Source organism: Benincasa hispida, chromosome 2 (genome assembly GCF_027475165.1).
Source record: "Benincasa hispida cultivar pf3 chromosome 2, pf3_genome.v1.1, whole genome shotgun sequence".
Taxonomy (NCBI): Eukaryota; Viridiplantae; Streptophyta; class Magnoliopsida; order Cucurbitales; family Cucurbitaceae; genus Benincasa; species Benincasa hispida.
In genome coordinates, this window is record NC_143479.1 from 50,850,488 (window position 1) to 50,867,308 (window position 16,821).

The 16,821-nt window shown below is 39.4% G+C and overlaps 1 non-coding gene and 1 pseudogene across 1 annotated transcript; both read left to right on the forward strand.

The window, feature by feature from the left end:
* LOC120072106 (cyanogenic beta-glucosidase-like) overlaps positions 1-16,821 on the forward strand; it is a 91,017-nt pseudogene that overhangs the window by 33,132 nt on the left and 41,064 nt on the right.
* Positions 9,669-9,775, forward strand: LOC150037981 (small nucleolar RNA R71). Its single transcript, XR_016528041.1, has one exon. It is a non-coding gene; the product is annotated as a small nucleolar RNA R71 (small nucleolar RNA).

The following is a 16,821-nucleotide window of genomic DNA, read 5'->3' on the forward strand; positions in this document are numbered from 1 at the left end:
GTAAAGGGACCTAATGGACCTATAGATCATGGGCTTCAACGATCCGATATTAATTGGCTACACTCTTTACACCAAATTAACCCCCATTCGTTAAATACCGAGTCACTCCACGAAAGACCCGTAGTTGCACTCCCCTCATTGTAGATATATTGTGTCCACTAGATATAACCATGATTAGTAAGTTAACCATTCATAGGTTATTCGTAATAACGGCTGGGTCAAATGACTGTTTTACCCCCGAAGTTATCTCTTGTTCCTTAAGTTCCACTTATTCTCTAATGAACAATTTACTTATGATCCAATCAACAAATATTTGAAATAGTCAGTCTTAAACAACAAATAACGTTATAAAGTAAGAGTGACTTATTTCTTGGTCTGATCTTATGCAAACTCATTGCACAGGAAGCCCCCACTTCTCATGTTACAATATGAACAAATCAGAATCACTTCTTTTCTAGCATTTTACAACTCTTTGTAACAACTACAAAATGGGCCACATTCGATAGTGTTACCAGAATAAGGCACCTAATCTTATTCGTATACTATAGATCATTTTGACTATTTACTCGAACTCGATCCACTCTTATGTCTCCGCATAAAGTTCAAGTACTCATGTAATAGTCATGGATCTTTTAGTTTATTGGATTTATTTCTAAAACGAAATAAGCAATTCATATATTCAATAAAAACTTTATCGATTTACAGATGATTTTATTGTTTACAAACCACGAGTTTTAGGACATAAAACCCAACAAACTCTCATTTGGACTAAAACTCCAGTGGTAACATACATAGGAATACATTGAGTTTTTTTAGTTTTACAGAGAAATACAATCAACTAGGGCATCACATACTCGTTGTAAACATATTATATACAACAGACTTCAATTCAAAACAATATATGGAATGCATCTTATTTCCACAACTTCTTGTTTCTCGATACTGTCACCAAGACCTAGTGACTTGAGTTTTCACTAAGCCCAAATAATGGATAGGCTGTCATACATTCATCCCACTACATCGAGGTACCCTCAACTCTTTGAGTAAGATACATCTGACCTGTCAGCAACTTTTGTTATAGTGTCAGCTTTAATCAATAACACTTATTGATATACACTTTGCTTTTTATGGAAACTAAATAATATATGGTGATCTCGTATACTTTTCTAGAAAAATTTAGCATTTATCAACACAAACACTTGATTTTCTCTTACTTGAAAAATATACTACTTTTGGGTTGCTTCCAGATAGGCATGCCATCTGAACAATATTCCAATACTTAAGAGTTCGACACTAACACATGTGTTGATCTATTCCACATTTCTAAACTTTGTAAACATCTTTTACATATCATAAACAAATTTTATGAGTTCTCCATATCTCATATGGAATTTCAAAAGAATCTTAAAATAAAATGTTGTTCAAAACAATTAAGACCACTAGGTATAGAGAATTTCCACTTAATTTCATGTTCTATCAAAATAGCCCTAGAAATCTCAGACTCTCTGTATTCTTTACCTAACAAGTTTTATAAACCGTGAACCTTGCAAGTGTTCTAAACTTATTACTTAGGTAAACATAACCATTTGACTTATTTTTTTTCAACCGTTAAATATCTAAATATTTGAAATGGCCTTGAACTTTGGTGGGTTTTAAGAGAAGTTACTTTATAGTAGAACAATTATAAAATGTAACTTTTGCTAATGAAAATTTCATTTATAACAAAAGATTATATACAACATGTCCTTTAAAAAAGATAAAACAACTTTTATTACATTAACAAAAGTAACTGGTTTCATCTTTTATCAGTAATTCCATAATCTCTCATTGATCTTTCTGAGATATTATCCTATATTCACAACCTAAAGCATTATCTCATTGCAAGCAATCCTCAGGAACTAGTTTCCTTGTTTTGCTTTCTCTATTTTTTTCTCTCCAAGGTATTGTGGGCAGTTTCTCTTCCAGTGCCCGTCCTCGCTGCAGTAGAAATATTTTCCTTTGTCTGCAGCTTTGACATTGCCTTTGCGGCCAATAGAAGTTTTGTTTTTTCCTTTTCCCCTTGTTTTTATTCAAGGGAATACTCTTATTTTTAAAAGAAGAAGCAACATCAGGCTTTTTAGAGGATGACCTTTTTTTCCCAACAGCGGCAACATTTACCTCCGCTTCTTATCCTTTTGTTTTCAAAATGGACTGAAAAGCCTGCAGCTCATTGAGAAGTGTAGTCAAGTTGTATTCTATCTTGTTCATTAACGCATTAGTGAGAAATTGCAAGAAGCTCTTCGGAAGAGACTCTAAAATAAAATCGACTTGGCTTCTCTCATCTACGACAGTTCTGTTTACCTCTGCCACATTGAAACAAACCATCATGTCCAGGAAATGTTCTTTAATAGAGGCACCTTCTTTCATTCGGTAGTTGTAAACATATTTGACAGCATCATACCTCAGAGAGAAGGATGGTTGTCCAAATATCCACCAAGACATCATATATGCTGGTAAGAATGTAGACATAAGCTTTCTTATTCACCTTCATCCATTTGTCGTATGTATCCTTAACAGTTCGGTTTGCATTTCAGCTTAGGATGGGAGGACATTCTTCTGTCAAAACGAACCTAAAATCCCCTATCACCGGTATTGTATTCAAATTTGATTTTCATATAGCATAATTGTCTCTAGTTAATTTATTCGAAGCCAACAATAATACTAATGAACTAGTCATTCTGAAAATATAAACAAATTCTTTGTTAGTGAATTACTTTTAAACCCAATCATGTTTTAGAAAAGTAATAATGTACCCAAAATTCATTATTTTTGCAATGATACTATAGTGAGTCAGAATAAATGCTACTGTGGGGTAGTCAAATACTCCTTCACTAAAGCACAACATTCTTGACTAAATACTATCTCCAGAATAACTCATATTACGATAGTCATTTAGCTACCGTTCTCAGTCAGAACTTACTAACACTTAGAAATTTCGTAAGTGTAACCCTCCATTTTCAGACCTTAGAGGTCGACCTCAATAATGATACCGAATTGGAAAGTCAAGGTTGCAAAACGACCAAAGAAATCCTATTCATTTCTAGAGTTTGAGTTGTTCTGAATCCTATGTTACAACCCTCCGAGGGAATAGCCGTTGTTAAACGACTAGCAAGGCCGCTTAAAGCTAACCAGCAAGCGCCACATAGGAATCTCACGGTCCAAACCAATGGAAGAGACCGCAGGATGTGTTGACACATATCCTTCACCCACTTACTATAAACTACTTCCCTCATTCACCTTGATCTTGACCCCATGCAAACACTTTCTGAATGGAGCAATCGAGGTATAATTGATAACGGGTAGAAATGCACGTTATTACAACACTAAGATATAAAACAATGTGGGAATGCGATGGTAAAAACATGCAAAATCGTTTCCAAAAGCATTAAGTTGAGAACATTGCGATCGCATGCACCCATCGCATTAAAGCAGCTAATTTACGTATTTTGTGCAGAAAATGCATTGGCACAAAGCAAAATTGCGATCCAAGCAATGCGGCGCCTGAGTGATGCGTTATTTTATGCGATGAAATAATGGTAATGGTTGCGTTGATGGAAAATGCATTGTGCAAACAAGTTTTCTCAACAGGACCCAAGTATAAATCCTACTAAGTTTTCTAGTAAGCCCAGGGTCGAACTCAGGGACAAGGAAAACAATATGCGACAGTAATTTTTAGATCACTTTGCAGTAACAAATAAATTAATGGTTTGGTTGGTTTGTTTTTTAAAGTATAAAAAGTATGTGGTGGATTTGAGATAAGAATGATTAGACGACAAATACACTGAGTATGTGGTGAAACGGGTTGAGAAGGTCTTTAGCTAGCATTTTCCGAGAATGTGTTCAAACTATGCGATCATGCTACACTCATGCGACAGCAAATCATTTTCTAATGCAAATGCGGTGGCTCCTAATTTTAGGATGCATGCGATGAATGCGATAGTATCTATAGAGCTTATTCCTAAGTCTCTACTTTTTGCCTATGCGATGATGCAAGATACACACAAGGACAAGGTGACCGCATACAATCATAACCTATCTATAGGATGCATGCGATGCGTTAATAGAAAACAAGCTTATTCCTAAGCTTCTATCTCTTAATTATGTGTTTCTAATCTAACTCTCCCGAGCCTAGATTCTAATCTGACTTTTCCAAGCCTAGATTCTATCCTTAGACTACCCTCCCAAGTATCTCTAATGGACGAATGACGCATACATAATATAAGATAATCGCATAGAATGAACATCTTAGGTTATGCTAGCTAAGTGCTTCTCAACCCATTCGATAGATTTAGCTACTCATGCGTAGTGTACAGAGAGTGAACAAATATAAAGATGAAATTTCCATTTTTATAAATAAGTTCAGAGTACAAAATGACAATGGAAGATAAAGATAGAGAGCCTGGTAGCAATTCCTTGCTTCCCAAGGCTTTTACATTGTTATCTCTATTCTGCTCAAAAGATGTTCTTGCTTCCGCGAGAGTTGGCCCTCTCTTTGATCTCGACGCTCCCGGCACTCTTCCAAGTTCACTGGATGATCTCTCGGTATAATCTCCCTTTGCTCGCTTCCGCCTTCTAAGTAAATGAAAACTATGAACAAGGTTACTTCTATCTAAGGGGAAAATTATCTACATAACTAACTCCTTCATTGAAGGTAGCCTTTGGTATTTATAGAGCTTCGGGGTGAAAGGCTTCTTCTCTCTTATGATTGCACTGATGGGATGGCATTAATCCTCTGTCTGATGCACCGAATATTTGTCACCAAAAAGTTGAGTGTACTTGCTACAGCAGATCGTTAACGGCTTGTCAACTTAATTCAGAATCGACCGTCATCGGCTTTCTGTCCCATCGTGATTTATTACGCTTTTCATCCAGATGCGCTCACTATGATGCGTCGGCTCTATGAGGCAACCTTCTTAAGCAGGTATTCACGAGCGCAATTTGATCGCATAGCCTTTCTACACAATCTCTTAATGCGCTCGGACGTTAATTTCTGTGGATCGCATTTTCGCCTTGCGTCAACGCATTTGCTGCACAAAAATACACAATTTAGCTGTTTTAGTGCGATGGACGCATGCGATCGCAATATTGTGAACTTAATGCTTTTGGACGCAATATTGTATATTTTTATGATCACAATCCTACATTGTTTTATAAATTTGTGCTGTAATAACGTGCATTTCTACCCAAGCATGTGGAGATTTTTCCTGCATAACCGGTTGTCATGCCAATTTTTTGCTCGTTCTTTGTAAATTTTGGAATTTTCATAAGTTTGTGTACTCCACTCATTAAGCTCGATCAATTGGAGTTTTCTTGCTTCCCCTGCTACTTTTAAGTCGAAGTTAAGCTTCTTCACTACCCACAGCGCTTTGCGCTTTGCGCTCCAGTGGTAAATGAACTGCTTTACCAAACACCAATGCATATGGAGACATATCTATAGCTATCTTATAGGCGGTCCTGTATGCCCATAGCACATCGTCTAGCTTTGTTGCCCAGTCTTTTCGCGAAGGCTTTACCACTTTCTCCAACATCAACCTAACCATTCGACCTTATCATTCGTCTATGGATGGTATGTGTGGCCAATTTGTGGAGGATATTATATTTGAGCAGCATGTTGTTGGCTATGTAATTGACAAAGTGGGAACCTTCATCACTTATTATGGCATGTGGAGAACCAAAACGAGTGAAAATATTTTTCTTCAGGAATTTAGAGACTACCGCCACATCGCTTGTGTCGCATGCTACCACTTCTACCCGCTTGAAACATAGTCGACGGCTAACAAAATATACTTGTGACCATTCGATGGTGTGAATGGTCCCATGAAATCAATGCCCCAGACATCGAACAATTCCAATTCTAAAATGATGTTCATGGGCATTGCATGTTTCCATGAAATATTACCAGAGCGTTGGCACCAGTCACACTTCATCACGTAGTCTCTTGCATCCTTGAATAGTGTTGGCCAATAATACACACTTTGTAATACTTTTGCTGCTGTGCGCTGGCCTCCAAAGTGCTCGCCATATGGTGAATCATGACATTGTGATAATATGCATTGGTGATCAGCATCCGGTACACACAGTCGCAGAATCTTGTCTGACCCCCTCTTATACGGGTTTGGCTCATCCTAAAAATATGATCTGCATTCATGCCTGAGCCGCCTCTTTTAGTGGTCGGATCTTCGGGAAATTGCTCGCAAACCAGATAATTTACCACGTCTGCGTACCATGGAAATTCTTCAATCTGAAATAGCTGCTCGTCTGGAAACTTGTGCTCACTTCTAACTGATTGTGGTCAATCTTCGGATTTTCTAATCTGGATAAATGATCCGCAACTTGGTTCTCTATCCCCTTGCGATCAATTATTTCCATATCGAATTTCTGGAGGAGGAGAACCCATCTAATCAACCTCGACTTCGCATCCTTCTTTGTCATCAAATATTTTATCGCTGAGTGGTTAGTGTGGATGAGTAATTTTGTTCCCAGCAAATATGCTCTGAATTTCTCCAACGCAAATATTACCGCAAGCAATTCTTTTTCTGTGGTGGTGTAGTTAGTTTAAGTAGGATTCAAAGTCTTACTTGCATATGCGATGGGATGCAACATTGTTTTTCTCTTCTGCGCCAGCACTGCTCCCATCGCATAACCGCCTGCATCGCACATTAATTGAAAGGGCAGTGTCCAATCTGGTGCGATCGACACAGGCGCGGTCATAATGCGTTCTTCAAAATCATGAATGTGTTGAGGCATTGGTCATCGAAATCAAACTTTCTATCTGCCTCCAACAATGCACTCAGTGGTCGTGTAATCTTTAAGAAGTCTTTGACAAAACGTCTATAAAATCCAGCATGTCTCAAGAAGCTCCTGACAGCTTTTACACTCGTTGGAAGTGGGAGCTTTTCAATCGCTTCAATTTTTGCCTTGTCCACCTTCAACCCGTCCTTAGAGACCTTGTGTCCAAGCACAATGCCTTCCTTCACTATAAAATGGCATTTCTCCTAATTAAGCACGAGGTTCGTCTCTTCACATCTTTTCAATATCTTCTCCAAGTTGTCAAGACAAACTTCGTATGTGTGCCCATACACAGAGAAGTCGTTCATGAATATTTCTACAGAGTCTTCGAGATATTCCGAAAAGATGACCATCATACACATTTGGAAAGTGCTCGGTGCATTGCAAAGGCCAAAGGGCATGTGTCAAAACGCAAATGTTCCATACGAGTAGGTGAATGTGGTTTTTTCTTGATCTTCAAGAGCAATCATGATCTGGTTATAACCAGCATACCCATCCAAGAAGCAGTAGAAGTCATTTCCAGCTAAACGATCCAGCATTTGGTCAATAAAAGGTAAAGGGAAATGATCCTTCTTTCTTGCCGCATTTAGTTTGCGGTAGTCCATGCAAATCCGCCATCCAGTGACGGTTCTTTGAGGTATCAGCTCGTTATTTACGTTAGGGACTACCGTCATCACTCCTCTCTTCGGTACGCACTGCTCGGGGCTGACCCACGTGTTGTCTTCTATTGATGATGCCCGCGTCTAACCACTTGATTATCTTATTCTTTACGACCTTCTTCATCATAGGGTTGAGTCTGTGTTGATGTTCAATCGATCCTTTGTGACTTTCCTTGAGATGAATTCTATGCATATAGTATGCGGGGCTGATTCCTCGAATGTCTGCGAGCGTCCAGCTAATTGCTTTTACATATTTTCTCAGAATGCTCAGCAGTGCATTTTCTTGGTTTTCATTAAGTGCAGATGAAATGATTACCGGTAGCTCTTCATTCGGCCCTAGAAACGCATATTTCAGGTGGTTAGGAAAGGTCTTCAGCTCCATTGTTGTTGGTTGTTCTAAGGACGGTTTTGTTGTTTTTCTTTCTTCATTCACTGTCAGATTGTCTTCTTTGGATGCGATTATCTCATCTTCCTTGTTTGGTTTTTCTATGACCGCATTGATGCTACAATGGATGGGATCACATCCTCATCTTCGTTTTCATCTTCAGGCTTCTGTTCATTGTTGGATTTATTAAGGTCTTCTTCATCAGGATATTTTATGGCTTGGATAATGTCAAACCCGTGCTTCTGTCCATTCACGCTCAAGGTGATCTCTTCTTTGTGCACATCAATCTGGGCACGACCAGTTGATAAAAATGGTCGCCCCAAGATGATGGGCACATCCTTATCGGCTTCGCGGTCTAGGATGATGAAGTCTGCTATAATATAAATTTGTCGATTGTAACCAGCACATTTTTCACCTTCCCCTCTAGATGTACAAGAGATGTATCAGCTAATTGGAGAGTCACCGTCATGGGCGCAAGTTGCCCCACATTCAGCTGCTTGAAAATTGACATGGGCATCAAGTTAATGTTGGCCCCAAGATTGCATAGCGCTTGCCCGATATATAATCCTCCAATGGAGCAAGGTATAGTGAAACTCCTAGGGTCGTGCATTTTCGGTGGGATTATAGATTTTGAACTCTACATCAAAGCCACTGTGGCGAACTTACCAGCGCCTCTCTTCTTTGTCACCATATTCTTTAAAAACTTTGCATATGTGGGCATCTCTTCAATTGCTTCAGTGAACGGAATGTTAATATACAATTGTTTTAACATATTCATGAAGTGTTGATACTGTACCTCGTCATTTTTCTTCTTTCTGAGTCTCTGTGGGAATGGTGGCAGTTGTATTCTTACGGTCCCCTGTTCTTTTGGCTCCGAGGATGACGCAATCTCAGGTTCCATCGCTTTTTTTTCTTCTATTTCTTCTCGAGTCACCGCAATCTCTAGTTCCAGCACAATTGAAGCAGTTCGACTAGGCTCATTCTTCTCCCCTGCCACAGTCTTTCCACTCCGCAACATCACAACTTGACATTGCTCTTTACCCATACCCCCTGGGTTGCGTGGGAGTTCTGTTGAACTCGGCAGGGCCCCTTGTAGTCGATTCTTGAGTTCGCCCGCAATTTGGCCTATCTGTATTTCTAGGTTACGAATGGACATCACTTGGTTTTGAAGCACAATTTCATTCTTTTCAATATATTGGTTCAAAAAACTTTCCATAGAGGAAGATTGCGGCGCCTACGAACTGCTGGCTTGATTACTCATCTGACCGTTGGTTCGCGGGAAAAATTCGGGTGGCCCTTCCTTTTGCGCCACTATTTGAAAATTTTGCTGCTGATTTTTCCACGCAAAGTTGGGGTGGTTTCTCCACCTGGGGTTGTACGTGTTAGAAAACGGGTTATTCTTCACAAAATAAATTGACTGTTGGTTTTGCGGGCATTCCTCCATTGCGTGTCCTTCACCATAAGTAGCACACTTTGCAATCGTCTGGTTGATTGCGTTCACTTGCCCACTATGCATTGTTGGGCTATTGATTGCGATTCCCTGTATCAAGTTCATCATCGCAGTAATTTGACTCTGAAGGGATGCGATGGCACCATTGTTTGCATCACTATCCTTGATTCTCAATCTTTGATCGCTTTCTCTCCAGTCTTCATGATTTTTAGAAATGCAATCAAGGATGTTCTTGGCCTAATCATAAGTTTTATCTAGCAGACCTCCAGCGGCTGCCGCATTAGCAACAGTCTACGAAGCAGGGTTTAATTCCTGATAAAAAATCTCCATCTGTAAGCAGTCTGGTAAGCCATTATGCGGGCAATCTCTTACCAACCTCTTAAACCTCGCCCACGCATCGCTGAGCGATTTGTCATTATCCTGTTCAAAATTGGTTATCAACTTCCTTCTTCTGCCATTCTCCGTTGGAGGGAAGTATTTCTTCATAAACTTCTCTACGACTTGCTTCTATGAGGTAATTTCCCCTGGTTCGACAGAGTACACCCATTTTCGTGCCTGGTCACACAACGAAAATGGAAACAAAGTTATTCGAACTTCCTCGGTAGAGATATTCAAGAACACAAAAGTGTTGCAGATCTCTATAAAACTTCGGAGGTGGGCGTGCGGGTCCTCGCCACGCCTTCCACCAAACTGTCCAGAAGTTTGGACCATCTACAGCATCACCGATTTCATTTCAAATCTCGATCCGTCAAGAGTAGGCCTCATGATTCCTGGGGAGAAATCGTAAAGGTTGGGCGACGTATAGTCCCGAATGGCCTATTGCGGTCGTTCACTAATAGGATGGGATTCGCCATGACATTATTTTCATTTGGTCCTCTATTTCTTGGTTGCTCCGCCATGTTATCTTTCTCTTATTGTTGTTGTTGGCGACTATCTCTCAATCTTCGTCATAACATTCTTTCAATCTCTGGGTCGTAACTCGTCAGAGATTGAAAGCTGCAAAGAAAATAAAAAAAATTACTGTTAGCACACTGTATTGCCGAAGTCCCCAGCAACAGCGCCAAAAACATGATGCGTAATTTTATGTGATGAAATAATAGTAGGGGTTGCGGTGATGGAAAATGCGTTGTGCAAACAAGTTTTCTCAGCAGGACCCAAGTATACATCGTACTAAGTTTCCTAGTAAGCCCAGGGTCGAACTCAGGGACAAGGAAAACAATATGCGGCAGTAATTTTTAGATCACTTTGCAGTAACAAATAAATTAATGGTTTGGTTGGTTTGTTTTTTGAAGTATAAAAAGTATGCGGTGGATTTGAGATAAGAATGATTAGGCGACAGATACTCTGAGTATGTGGCGGAACGGGTCGAGAAGGTCTTTAGCTAGCATTTTCCAAGAATCCGTTCAAACTATGCGATCATTCTACACTCATGCGACAACAAATCATTTTCCAATGCAAATGTGGTGGCTCCTAATTTTAGGACGCAAGCGATGAATGCGATAGTGTCTATAGAGCTTATTCCTAAGTCTCTACTTCTTGCCTATGCGATGATGCAAGATGCACACAAGGACAAGGTGACCGCATACAATCATAACCTATCTCTAGGATACATGCGATGCGTTACTAGCAAACAACGCTTATTTCTAAGCTTCTATCTCTTAATTATGTGTTTCTAATCTGACTCTCCCGAGCCTAGATTCTTACCTGACTTTTCCAAGCCTAGATTCTATCCTTAGACTACCCTCCCGAATATCTCTAATGGACGAATGACGCATACATAATACAAAATAATCGCATAGAATGAAGATCTCAGGTTATGCTAGCTAAGTGCTTTTCAACCCATTCGACAGATTTAGCTACTCATGGGTAATGTATAGAGAGTGAACAGATATAAAGATGAAATTTCCATTTCTATAAATAAGTTCAGAGTACAAAATGACAATGGAAGATAAGGATAGAGAGCCTGGAAATTCCATTTACACTGTTATCTTTATTCTGCTCAAAAGATGTTCTTTGCTTCCGCAAGAGTTGGCCCTCTCTCTGATCTCGACGCTCTCGGTTCTCTTCCAAGTTCACTAGAACGATCTCTCGGTATAATTTCCCTTCGTTCGCTTCCGCCTTCTAAGTAAACGAAAACTATGAATAAGACTACTTCTATCAAAGGGGAAAATTATCTACTTAACTAACTCCTTCACTGAAGGTGGCCTTTGGTATTTATAGAGCTTCGGGGTGAAAGGCTTCTTCTCTCTTATGATTGCACTGATGAGATGGCATTAATTCTCTGTCTAATGCACCGAATATTTGTCACCAAAAAGTTGAGTGTACTTGCTACAATAAATCATTCACGACTTGTCAACTTAATTCAGAATCGACCGTCATCAGCTTTCTGTCCCATCATGATTTATTAAGCTTTTCACCCAGATGCGCCCACCATGATGCGCCGGCTCTATGCGGCAACCTTCTTGAGCAGATATTCGCAAGCACAATTTGATCGCATAGCCTTGCGTCAACGCAATCTCTTAATGTGCTCGGACGTTAATTTACGTGGATCGCATTTCCGCCTTGTGTCGACGCATTTGCTGCACAAAAATACACAAGTAAGTTGTTTTAATGCGATGGACGCATGCGACCGCAATATGGTGAACTTAATGCTTTTGGACGCAATATTGTACAGTTTTATCATCGCAATCCTGCATTGTTTTAGGAATTTGCGCTATAATAACGTGCATTTTTCCCCGTTATCACCGAGCGCATTAGAAGATTGCGACCGCAAAGCTATGCGATCGTATGTGCTCGCGAAGATTAGCCCAAGAAGGTGGCTGCATAGAAACAGCACATCAAGGTGAAACCTTAATAAATTATGATAGGACAGAAAGCTGATGATGGTCAAATCCGAATTTAGTTGACAAGCCGTTAACGACACACTGTAGCAAGTACACTCAAGTTTTCGATGACTATTATTCGGCGCATCAAACAGAGATTTAATGACTTCCCATCATTGCAATCACTTGAGAGAAAAGATTTTCACCCTGAAGCTCTATAAATACCAGAGGCCACCATCCGCCATATATATAGAAGATCGATCATAGATATCTGTAATCTGTAATTCATATACTTAGAAGGCGGAGGTGAGCGAAGAGAGAAGACGCTAGAAGATCGTTCCTGGTTAGCTCAAGAGACTGTCGGGAAGCACTGAGAACGGAGAGAGGGCTGACTCTTGCGAAAGCAAGAACATCTTTTAGGAAGAGTAGAGTAAAACTCAGTATAGAAGCCTCGTGAAGCAAGACATTGCTACCAGGTTCCCTATCCCTACTTCCATTGTCATTCTGTATTCTTATTTTATTTACAAAATGGAATTTTCATCTCTACTTTTGTTCAATCTCTTCACAATGCGCATGAGTAACTAAACTTCCAAAAGGGTTGAGAAGCACTTAGCTAGCTGACACGCATAGGGATGATGATATGTAATGTATGATACAAGCCCATGTCCCCGTTACCAGTTCCCCGGCAATGGCGCCATAAACATGATACGCAAATTTTTAGTCTTTATCATCATTCAAGCTTAAACTTGGCAGATATACAATGATGACTTTATTTCCTTTATGCGATACTACTTCTAAATATGCGATTTAAATGAGAAACTTGTAGTATACTATGCGTTGTCACAAGTTTCCTTACGTTGGAACCAAGTATAATTCCACCGCAAGTTTCTCAGTGTGATCCGAGGTTGAACACAGGGACTGTTTGAGGTTATTACGTTATATTTGTGATATATGCGACCAGGGGTTTTTCAATTTATAAAAAAGGTTGTGTGTACAGGTATTTGAAAATGCGATAAAGTAAATGTAAGCGATAAAAATGCGATAGTAAATTGCGGTAAAAGTAAAGTGCAATAAAATAAACCTAAACTATGATGATACAAGATACAGGTTACATGATACAAGATATCGAAGTTGAGACTGACTAAGAAGATTATACAAAGATCGTGTTATGCAGTGGCAAAGCTTATGTGTGAAACAGAAAGAGAAAGGATAATTAATATAAATAGTGCAAGTTTCTTAATTGCGTTAAAGATATAAGTACGGTTTCGCTTTCCCTTGGTGTACACCTCTCGGTGATCGGCCACGTTTCTCACATCTCTGTGGTGAAATAGGGACGAACGTAACGAACACAGGGTTGCTTCCATCTCTGGAAGTACTTCTTGCTTTAGTTAACGCATTCTTCTAACCTTCTCTCTACATATCAGAATGGCATCTTCACATCTGCTCTCACAGGTGAAGATGCCGTCTAGCATGCTTTAGTTAAACATCTTTATGTCTTTAGCACAGATTAAGTTAATTGTTTAATTCATATTAAATACCAAAGGATTAAGAAAACATCATGGAGAAAATGATTTATGGAGGAACGGAAGTAGACAGAGAAATGGAAATGGAAATGATCAAGACATTCAATAATGCTATTTAGCGTCTGATACATGTTTGTGAATGAAGAGTTAAGAAGATGAAATGCAATTGATGAATGAGAGTTAGAAACAAATACAAATAAGCGCCAACATCTTGGCACAGATCTGGAATGGAGAATCGCTTGTCGGCGTTGATGGAGTGAATGGAAGGATGAGCTTCCCTCTCAGGCTTGCTCAACCGGTAGAAGAGATCTAAGTACAGAGCTTCTCGTTGGGGATTTGGCAGAATTGCATTGAGACTCACCTCTCAGCCTTGTCTCTTCTCTTCCCAGATTTCCTCCAATCAGCACTCAGATCAGCTCTCTCTTAAAAGCCTCGTATCAATTATACCCCGTATCAAGTATCTTTTTCAGTGAATTCTTTGAGGGTATTAAGGTTTTGACTCTCTGACTTGTGTGGTCCCCACTTTATTGTTATGGAAAGTCCGAAAATGGTGGAATAAATATTCCTTCTGTTATGCAATTAGTCCGTCGAATATGCCCAACGGTTAGTTGTACACGTGTCACAATCCTCCGCGTTTGCATTGCTCATTTGCATCTTTCGATCGTGTGCTCGCATGCGATGTTGTTTTTATTACCGCATGCGATTGAAGTTAAGCTCTAGATCGACTGTCGCATTGCTCCGTCATTGCATTCAGCATCTCTTCAGTATTGATTTGACGAGCGTAATGCGACGGAGATGCATTGTTCCGTTTCTCTAAGCCTTGATCGCAAGCGGTGACTTAGTATCCTACAAAACAGACTTGAAATATCCTTTTCTACTATCGTAATGGTCTTAGTGGGTGTATTTGTGATAATTTATAATTATTGTATTTCTTAGCTCATTTTCATACAATCAACGCATATTTTCTCTCTTTTGGCCGCAATATCTGAATAAGGCAACATAAATAACTTGTATTTCTACAAGTTATCACACCCCCAAATTTAGATATATGCTTGTCCTCAACCATATCTTCTACTAAGGCAATAAAGCTCAATTCTTATCCTATATTTTTGCATCGATTGGTTGCTCCTGATGTTACACTTAGGCACATTACTTGACAACGCAATTTCCTCCTATCCTTGCTAATTCCTAACAAAGCCCTACTTTATTATTCTATATAACAAATTTCTGCTCAAAAATGTTTTTTTAGTTTTAAAAATAGAATGTTTACCTCTTCTTTGTCAAAACAACTTGATATAAATATATGCAATGGTCAAACTTTGCGTCATTTATTAGAGACCATTGATCATGGTTACACCCTTCGTTTTAGCTTGTTCCCACAAGTTTCATGCGAACATCCAACTACGGTTGTGTGCCAATCTCAACTTTAACTCATGATATTCAGTGGAGTTGTCTCTTGCATTTATTTTTCTTTTCTTCCTTTTTCTTTCTTTTTTTTTTTTCATTTTCATACTGCGTTGTTCTTGGAAACCCACCGTCGTTTTGGCTTGCTCCCACGGGTGTCATGTGAACATCCAACTATGAGTAGGTTCCTTTCACAACTATCTCTTATCAGGTTGGGATTATTTTTTAGGTTTTCCCTTACGCTGACATTGGAGTTTTGTATGAAAATTTATTGAATTTTTTTTATATATAGAAAATGAACACATTCTCTTAATGATCGCACATTCTTGATCTCATCTGCTCAGACCTTCCCCACCCCCAAATTTAGAGATGCGTAAGGTCTTCATTGCGTTGTTTGGACAGAATAGACAAACACTTAGAAAAAATTTCATAAAGAAGGTTTGAGCAGAACTTTGAGAGATAAAAGGTAAAGTACTGCTAAGCTACAAATTACTAAGTGTTAGTCAGAATTTACAATGTATGGGAAATTTTTCTAAGTATAAACATATTATACATCATGGCAGCGCAATGAAGAACGCAAAAAATAAAAGATCAAGAACATCGCAAATACTGACAAAGGATGATAAATAAAAAGGCACAGGCAAATGAAGAAAATATTTACTCAATTGTATTGAATATTAACAAAGTATACAACTAATTAAAATTAATGCAATACAGAAATTTTTGCCTATACAAAGAATCAAAGAATTTTGTTAACTCAGAAAAATAATGAATTGAATAAAAGTATAGAATGGCCGCATAAAAATGTAAAGATTATTGTTGAGGAGCATGAGGGTCTGGAAGAGGGTTTTGAGGTGGTACTAAAGGAGCTTCTTCAAAATTCAAGTGCTGCCTGAGATGCGGAGGCACCATGGGACCATGAAGATATGCGGTGAGAAAATTAAAGTACTCATGGTTGTGCTCCGCAATCTGTCTTTGATACCGATGGACCTTATAAATGTTACGTTGAATATTGATCAACGCTTCCCTTGACGTGGCAGTACTGTGTTGTATATCGTCGACTTGCTCCATTACAACATCAAATCTCTGGTTGAAGAAGGCTTGTTGTTGAGTGAAGAGTTGTTGTTGTTGGGAGAAGAAGGATTACATTTCTGCTAGCTCAGCAGCTAAGGAGGTGACAGTGGGTGGTGCCTGCGATGTCTCGCCAGCAACATTTTGGGATTGGGCAAAGGTGCCTTCACCCAAATCGTGTGGGTCATCAATATATGGCGGTGGAATGGAAGGTTGCGGTGATGATGTTGAAGGTGAGGATGGGGCTGCTGGATATGCGGTTGGAGAATTTGGGGCAAGAAGAAGGTTGGTAAAGTGCTCAGGAAGGGAAGAAGAAGAAGATTGTGCGGGAGGGCTTCGAGGGCTTGGAGGGCGGATTAATAAGGGTAAGAGGTCCAAAGGTTCTGGATCTTGCGTTGTTTCTTCTTGGATTTTCCCCTTTCCCTTATCATCTCTGCACTGTCTCTTTGGCCTTTCGGCGCTTTGAGATCGATTGCGGACCTCTTTAAAGGTAACTCTGGGCAATGTGGGGAGTCTTTGAGAAGCCACCTTAGAATTTTGATATTGATGAGGTCGTGGACTTCTTGCATGGGCTCTTCCTCAATGGCTACGCCCATTGACAGGCACAAACTTGAGACAATCCATGGAAAGAAGTATTGTCCTCTAATGTGTCCCACAAAGCCCCGAATTTTCATTGCGA